This window comes from Arachis ipaensis, chromosome B4, assembly GCF_059453495.1.
Source record: "Arachis ipaensis isolate K30076 ecotype BB chromosome B4, ASM5945349v1, whole genome shotgun sequence".
NCBI lineage: Eukaryota > Viridiplantae > Streptophyta > Magnoliopsida > Fabales > Fabaceae > Arachis > Arachis ipaensis.
In genome coordinates, this window is record NC_142439.1 from 35,377,291 (window position 1) to 35,384,255 (window position 6,965).

General features: G+C 33.5%; 1 pseudogene; it reads left to right on the forward strand.

The window, feature by feature from the left end:
* Positions 1-6,352: 6,352 nt before the first annotated feature.
* On the forward strand, positions 6,353-6,965 carry LOC148567165 (uncharacterized; annotated as a pseudogene).

Here is a 6,965-nt window from a genome sequence, read left to right on the forward strand (position 1 = left end):
CTCCGCTTTATTTCTGCCAGTTTGTCCTTGCCTATGAGGATCACCGGAGCTGCTGATGCTCCATCCTCTTGTTTCTTTTGGTAAGACTACTCTTGTTCTGCCATGTCTTGCCGTAAAGCTCTATTATTCACTTTGTCCTATCTTGCTTGATGTCCTTGTCTGCCTTTGCTCAATTTTAAACCACCGTAGGCGGTTGGATTTGCTGTTGCCCCTTGCTACTAGGGCTGTTGTTGATGTTACTGCAGTGAGAATTGAAGTTATTGCTATTACCCGAGTCCAAATTCTGCGCAGTTCGTAGCCTTTAATTCGACACTCCGGGTTTGGTTTGGTCTCTTCAGTCCGTTAGGACCATGCTGTGAGTAGACTTTACATTTATAATTGTTTGATTGTACATCTATAATTATTTTGACCTATAACTAGTATGATCTTTGAACTATACTCACTATATTTGCCTTGAATGGTTTTAAATTGATTAGTATAATTGACTTATTTAAATAATTCGTTTTTACGAAGTTTATACTTTTAGAACTATACATGAGACTATATATATTTTTGAAGAAGTTTTGTATTATTCTAAAATATTTGATTTTAATTGAAAATCTGTTTTTAAAGCATTGAAGTATTTGTTAGTATTCACTTTAAAAGTTGTAAAATATGTTTGAAATTTCTTATGATTGAAAGAGTAGGATTGGAAAGATTTCTGCTGAGAAAGTATAATATGATTTGATTTGATTCGATATCTTATATATTTGAAAGATCAAGGATTTATTGTATTTGAAATTATATGTTTTGAATTGGTTTGGGAGGCTCGTATTAGAAAACCGTAGTTAACGGCGGTTATGACGTTAACTTAGATGCATCTAACTCAGACTCCAGCTAGCAGGGGTGTTGCTAGCCTAACGTGTAGGCCACACGTTAGATCTGTTATTCTGTTAGAACACGCAAGAGGAAAGGGCTACCCATAGAGGTGGAGCCACCAAGGTGTGGACTTTTGATTTGATTTCTGTATGAGAACTCCCTTATTGATTCACCTATTATTATCAACTATTACGTTCTAATTAATATTACTTTGATAATAATATTTATATGGTCTTATGTCGATTATAGATGTATTGTCTAGTCACTGAGTTGCAAAACTCACCCCGTTTTTTAAAAAAAATTATTTTTCAGGGACAAATATTTGATTATGTGAGACTTTCTATTCAAGAGTAACGGTCTGCAATGAGTACCCATTCTTTGTCGAATTCCTAGAAGTATATGCTCCATATGTCACAGGTAGGATCCAACCATTCTTAGTTATTTTAAATTTTTTTTAACCCTAAAATATATAATTATTTATTTTAGAACTTGTAAAATATTTGTAACTTGCTTATTTAACTTATATTTGTGTATGTTAGGCTTGCTATAGGATTATTTTCCTGAGCGCCGGTCATGGCTCATTTTGGGTCATGACAAAGTGGTATCAGAGCTTTGGTTTAATCTGTGTAATATGGAGCAAGTGTTCTATGGTAGGATCACAATTGTATAAATAGAAGCGCGCCTATTTGTACAAATTGTGGCACTATCAAAGTCCTATAGGAATGTCATCCTTGTCCTCTGTGTCATTGTTATATTTTGATTGTGATCATGTGTCCTCTGCCGCTTCTTACTACTCCTGTTCTTTTGTACCCAATCTTGACTTATTCTTTGGTAGATTTTTCTTGAACGTGTTTTTGCAAAGGTTTTAATTTTAGTTCCGATTCGCGATTTCTCTCGTAGCTAGTTCAAATCTCCCTGATTTTTGTTAATGCATGCTTTAATCTATTTCGTCTTCGTGTTGTTCTCTATGATTCCTGATGTCAATATTTCATGAATTAATTAGAAGATCCAATCGGTGTTTGCTGTGAATTACTTTCTAATTCCTCTATAGAACTGTATTTGAAATTGTGGATTGCATGAATTCGTTGAGTTACTGAACGAGATGCTTTGTTCTGGACTTGATAAGCGATATCGGAGTTTTTCTTTTTATGTTGATAATCTTTGAAGTTATGACCAAATTCTGATTTGCTTGTGATCCTTTCTTTTAAATTAAGAATTTTGAAAACTGTTATTCAGTTTTTCAAGGAGAAGTATTATGCGATGAGCATGTAATGGAATGTTATTGTTGTTTATCGAACTGGTGATTTTATCTGTTTAGGTATAGTGAATTATGTGGGTGACTAGTTAGATGGATTGAAGATCTTTTCGATTTAGAAGTTTGTTTGAATTTTTCTAATTTGATGATCTGATTTTATTATAGTATTGTGTTACTGGACATGGTTTTTCTGTCACAGAATTATTGTGATTATGTTCTATAATTTTGTTTTATTGTTGCTGAATTCTAATGATTTCTGCGGAATGTGATGTTTGTGAAAGGAATTAGTTATTTCAAGAGATATATAAGAAATATATGATACTTGAAGAAAGAGGTGAGAGCTAATTTTGCAGAGAGTTAAATTGAAAAACAAGGAGAGAAATTATTTAACTTTTGGATGCTTACAATATAATATTTTATTGGTTCACACAACTTTCTATCTATTCAATGGGATCCTTTCTATTCTATTTAGATGGAAGTAGATCTCAAAAGGTTTTCTATTATACTACCTTTATACTTTTTCAAGTTTATCATTAGTTAGATTAAGAAACATTTTTTGTGATCATGTCGAAATGACTTCGTACTTTCAAGTGAATTTTTATGGTCATGTTCATTATTTTAAAACTGAAAGTCGAAATAATTTAGTTAGTCTGACTTTAGAAGTGGACATCACATCTGATGTGTCTGTGTCTTTTAATAATTATGTGCTATGTTTTGATTTCATTGTTGCAAGACTTGCAATAGTGGATTACATTTAGACGCGAATGCCTTACTAAAGGGTAGCTCAAACAACTTATTTTATGTGTATTATCATGACAAAAATTTCGTTTATGTATGGATGAAGGTGTGTTAGAATCAGTTTTGATAATTTTATTTGTTTTGGTGATGTTTGTCTTGTATTCTTTTTATTAGCTGATTTCATATATATAACTGTAACTGTGATAGTAGTAATGCTACTTTGTTGTTTGAATTTGATTTAAAACTGGATATTTGCTTGAGTGGTATCTTAGTTTATTCATTGTGAAGGAACTTGGACTATTCTCAAACAGATAATGCATGTGAAGGTGAAACATAGATTGTGAACGCTTGTTTTTTTTTTTGTGAGTAAAACATGAACTTTGTTTTTTGGCTAAGATCTGAAACTTGAAAATTTTCTTAACCTTTGCCTTTTTTGAAAATTCCTCTGTTCTCAACTATTGTCATTATTCTCTGAGATTTGGGAAGTTTAGTTTTCTGGGTTCGTGAGATTGAGATTGTAGGTCTTAGATATTGGAGAATTTCTGACGATTTTGGATGGAAAAGATTGGATATCTAATTCCTTAAAGTTGAACAAATTCTTATGAGTTTTTCTCCTTATTATATTCACGGATTATTATAAAGTAGGCATTGAAAAAAAATGATTACTTTTCTAATTTTAGGACAACTTTAGTACTTGTTTACAATGTATGAAGATTGGAGATGTCTAAACTCTAAATAAACCGATAGGTTCATTTTGAGTCAATGGCTTTAATCTTGAGTTGTTTCGTTATAACTTGTTGACCTGAGAATTTATGGGTATGGATTGATCATAGCTTAGTTTTGGAGGTGTAAAATTATCAATATTTTCTTTTCTTTTGATGTGTTTCCTATTTTTAGTTGGTTAATTTATTTTAGATTTTTTTTTCATATGTTGCCTTTGCTCGTTCTAAATACTTTTTTATTACTATACTTTGATTGATTGTGTTTGAATATTTTGTTTTGTTATTGTTTTTGATGTTTAGAAGTAGAAATCTCCAGGCGATACCATTTTTTATATACTAGCTTCTAATTTTGGATGCAACATCTATGTCTTTTTCTTAATTTGTTCTTTCAATTATTTGCAATACATCATTTTGGCCTTTTTAGAGTCTTGATGATGTTGATGAGGAATATGGTGAAGTTTTTCGGTGATTTCAACATTTACTTATGTCCTAAAGCCTTTTATGCTATGATGATATTGTTCTGATGACTTTATTTTGTTTTGTTTGCTTTCTAGTTTTGTTGAAAAAAAATTTATATTCTATCTTGCGTTGTCACATCTTGTGGTATGATTGTTGAGCATGGTGCATACGGACGACTAGAAACTATAACCTGTGAGAAATAGTTCTTCTAAAGTCTTTTGTTTCTTTTATTTAAGTAATGGTAAATTTGAGTGATCTAAATGGATTTTTTATTTATTGTTGAATTGAATATGAATGAAATACAAATACGTTCTAGTTTTATGTAATATCCATTTTAATCACATGTCGTAAACGGAAATATCCTACAAAGTTCAAAGTTAAAGTTCTTAATATTTACATTTACAACATTAATAGACTCTAATAAAATAATATTCAAATTAGATCTATATTATAATGTAAAAAAAAATATTTATGTTATAGATTGAATGAACAAAATAAAATACAACAAAAACAATACCAAAAAGTTATTGAAAAAAATTGAAAACAAAGATTCTTTTTAGTTTAGTAAAAAAAAATAGGAAAAAGATTCATTATTTAAAAATTTAAAAGATGTTTTTCCTATTTTTTTTACAGCTCTCAAGTAATCTTTTCTATTTTTTTACCAAATCATATATTTATTTATACTTTGATTGCATTTAATTTAACCCCGTATTTATGAATATTCAATTAATAGAATCAGAATTCAAAACTTATTTGTTTCTCTTTTATGTATTTTTGTTACCTAAGTATATTATCTTTAGCCGCACATATATTGTGGCGAGTCAAACTAAACTAGAAACTAAAAAAAAAAAAGACTATTTCCTAAATTTATTAAGTTAATGATGGCCTTCCATGGATTCACCTATATAAGCCGCAGCTAAAGTAGCAAAAATAAGGGCTTGAATACCGCTTGTAAATAATCCAAGGAACATGACAGGTATAGGAACTACTAAGGGTACTAAAGAAACAAGAACAACAACTACTAATTCATCAGCTAATATATTTCCGAAAAGTCGAAAGCTAAGCGACAGGGGTTTTGTGAAATCTTCTAAGATGTTAATTGGTAGAAGGATTGGAGTTGGTTGGATGTATTTCGTTAAGTTTGGGAACGTTAGGTGTTCTTCTTGGGATGGTTTGTGTTGAAGTATAAACTATAATCGTGCCGCGTGATTTTATTTATCGTTCATTCCGCTATATTTCATATCGGGAGTTCCTTGTTTTAATTCTTGTTGAAATGAAATTTGATTATTTTGTTTCATGTCCTACATTTTATACATATCTCGATCTTATCGTGCTTTTGGCTATCCCATAGATTCTCGATAACATAGGTGTTGACGTTGCATTCCTTTACGTGAATTATGTAACTCCTTGATGTAATCTAAGCTTGCTTTACTATGATACATCATATCTTTTAGTATTCTTGAATTTTTATTCCAGATCTTATTTGAAAAAGTTTTTGATTTGATTCTTTTCTTATTTTATTGTGTCCCTAATAGTCCACTTAAATCTTTCAAAAAAAAAATTTGCATTGACTTTGGTTACCTTCTTTTGGTGAATTTTGTACTTCTTTGATTCTACTTAAACTTGTTTTGACCTAATGTACTATCTTTTCTTTTATTGTTTCTATCAAAATTTCTTGATTAAGATTTTCTCGTTAAGATTCAATTCTCTCTTTTTAGAACACTTCGTTGTTTATGTACATCATTGCTTAATTGCAATCTTAAGCATCCTTCCACATTTGTGCGAACACCATCTGTGAGATTTGCTCTTCTCTTCCTAAGTTTTGAATCCTCTTGAGTAAACTCGTACTTGTTTCGCTATCACGTGCGTCTCCTAGATAGCAAACGATACGTTAGTTCATTAGGACACAGCTTATCGATGCTGAAGTTTGAAAAGTTGTAATTCTAAGACATGACGTAAGACTGGTTGCTTCCATGGATATATACTATAGAACCAAGGAGAATATGAAGTAAGATTGTATTTTGAGGAGATTGACGAACGAAGTGAAGAGTGCTACGTACATTTGAACTGTCAAGGGAATGAGTCGGTGGATGTCAACCGCATCATTTTAACAGAAACCTATCTTGTAACTTTTGCACCTTTTTATACTTCTTTCTCATGTTTGATAAGTGCTAAAACCATGTAAAGTCTTGCAGATTATATCAATTTTCGAGGGCAAAAATTTTTATAAGGAGGGTAGAATGTAAAATCCCTATAATACCCTTACTCATCTTTTTCCCAAACCAAACTTAACCCTAACTTCCAAAATCACCAACACACACCCACCCCCAAATCAGAGAAGAGAAGCAAAGAGAGTGAGGATCGGGAAGAAAAAGAGAGGGGAGGAAGGGACAGCGCTGGCGGGGCTCGGAGCCGCCGTCGCCGTCGTTGTCGCGGATCAGGAAGAGAGAGGGAGAAGGAGATCGAAACAGGGAATGGGGGAAGGAGAAAAGAAGAAGTGCAAGAGAGGAGGTGCTGTCTCGCCGTCCTCGCCGTCGCCCCTGGAGACCGTCCCTGCCGCAGCCGGAGCTTCCACTGCCGTCGTCGAGGACTCCATCGCCCCACGAGAAACCACCGCATGTGGAAGAGAAAGACGTGACACACAGAACAGAGGAAGGGGACGACATCTCATTGCCTCCGCGCCTTGTCGCCGCCGCTGAAAGGAGAGCTCCGTCATCGCCGTCACGGCTACGGGTAGGGGGCTTCGAAGAAGGAGAGAGGAGCTCGCAGAGGAGAGAGAAACGCAATGACCAAAGAGAGGAAAGTCTTGCGAGGAGGCGGGAGCTGGTATGCCTCCGCTGTTGCTGCAGGCTGTGCCACCGTGCCTCTAGTCGCCGAGAACCGAGCTGACGTCACCGGAAGCCACCGCCGTAAACTCTACAAGTTTGCCCTAG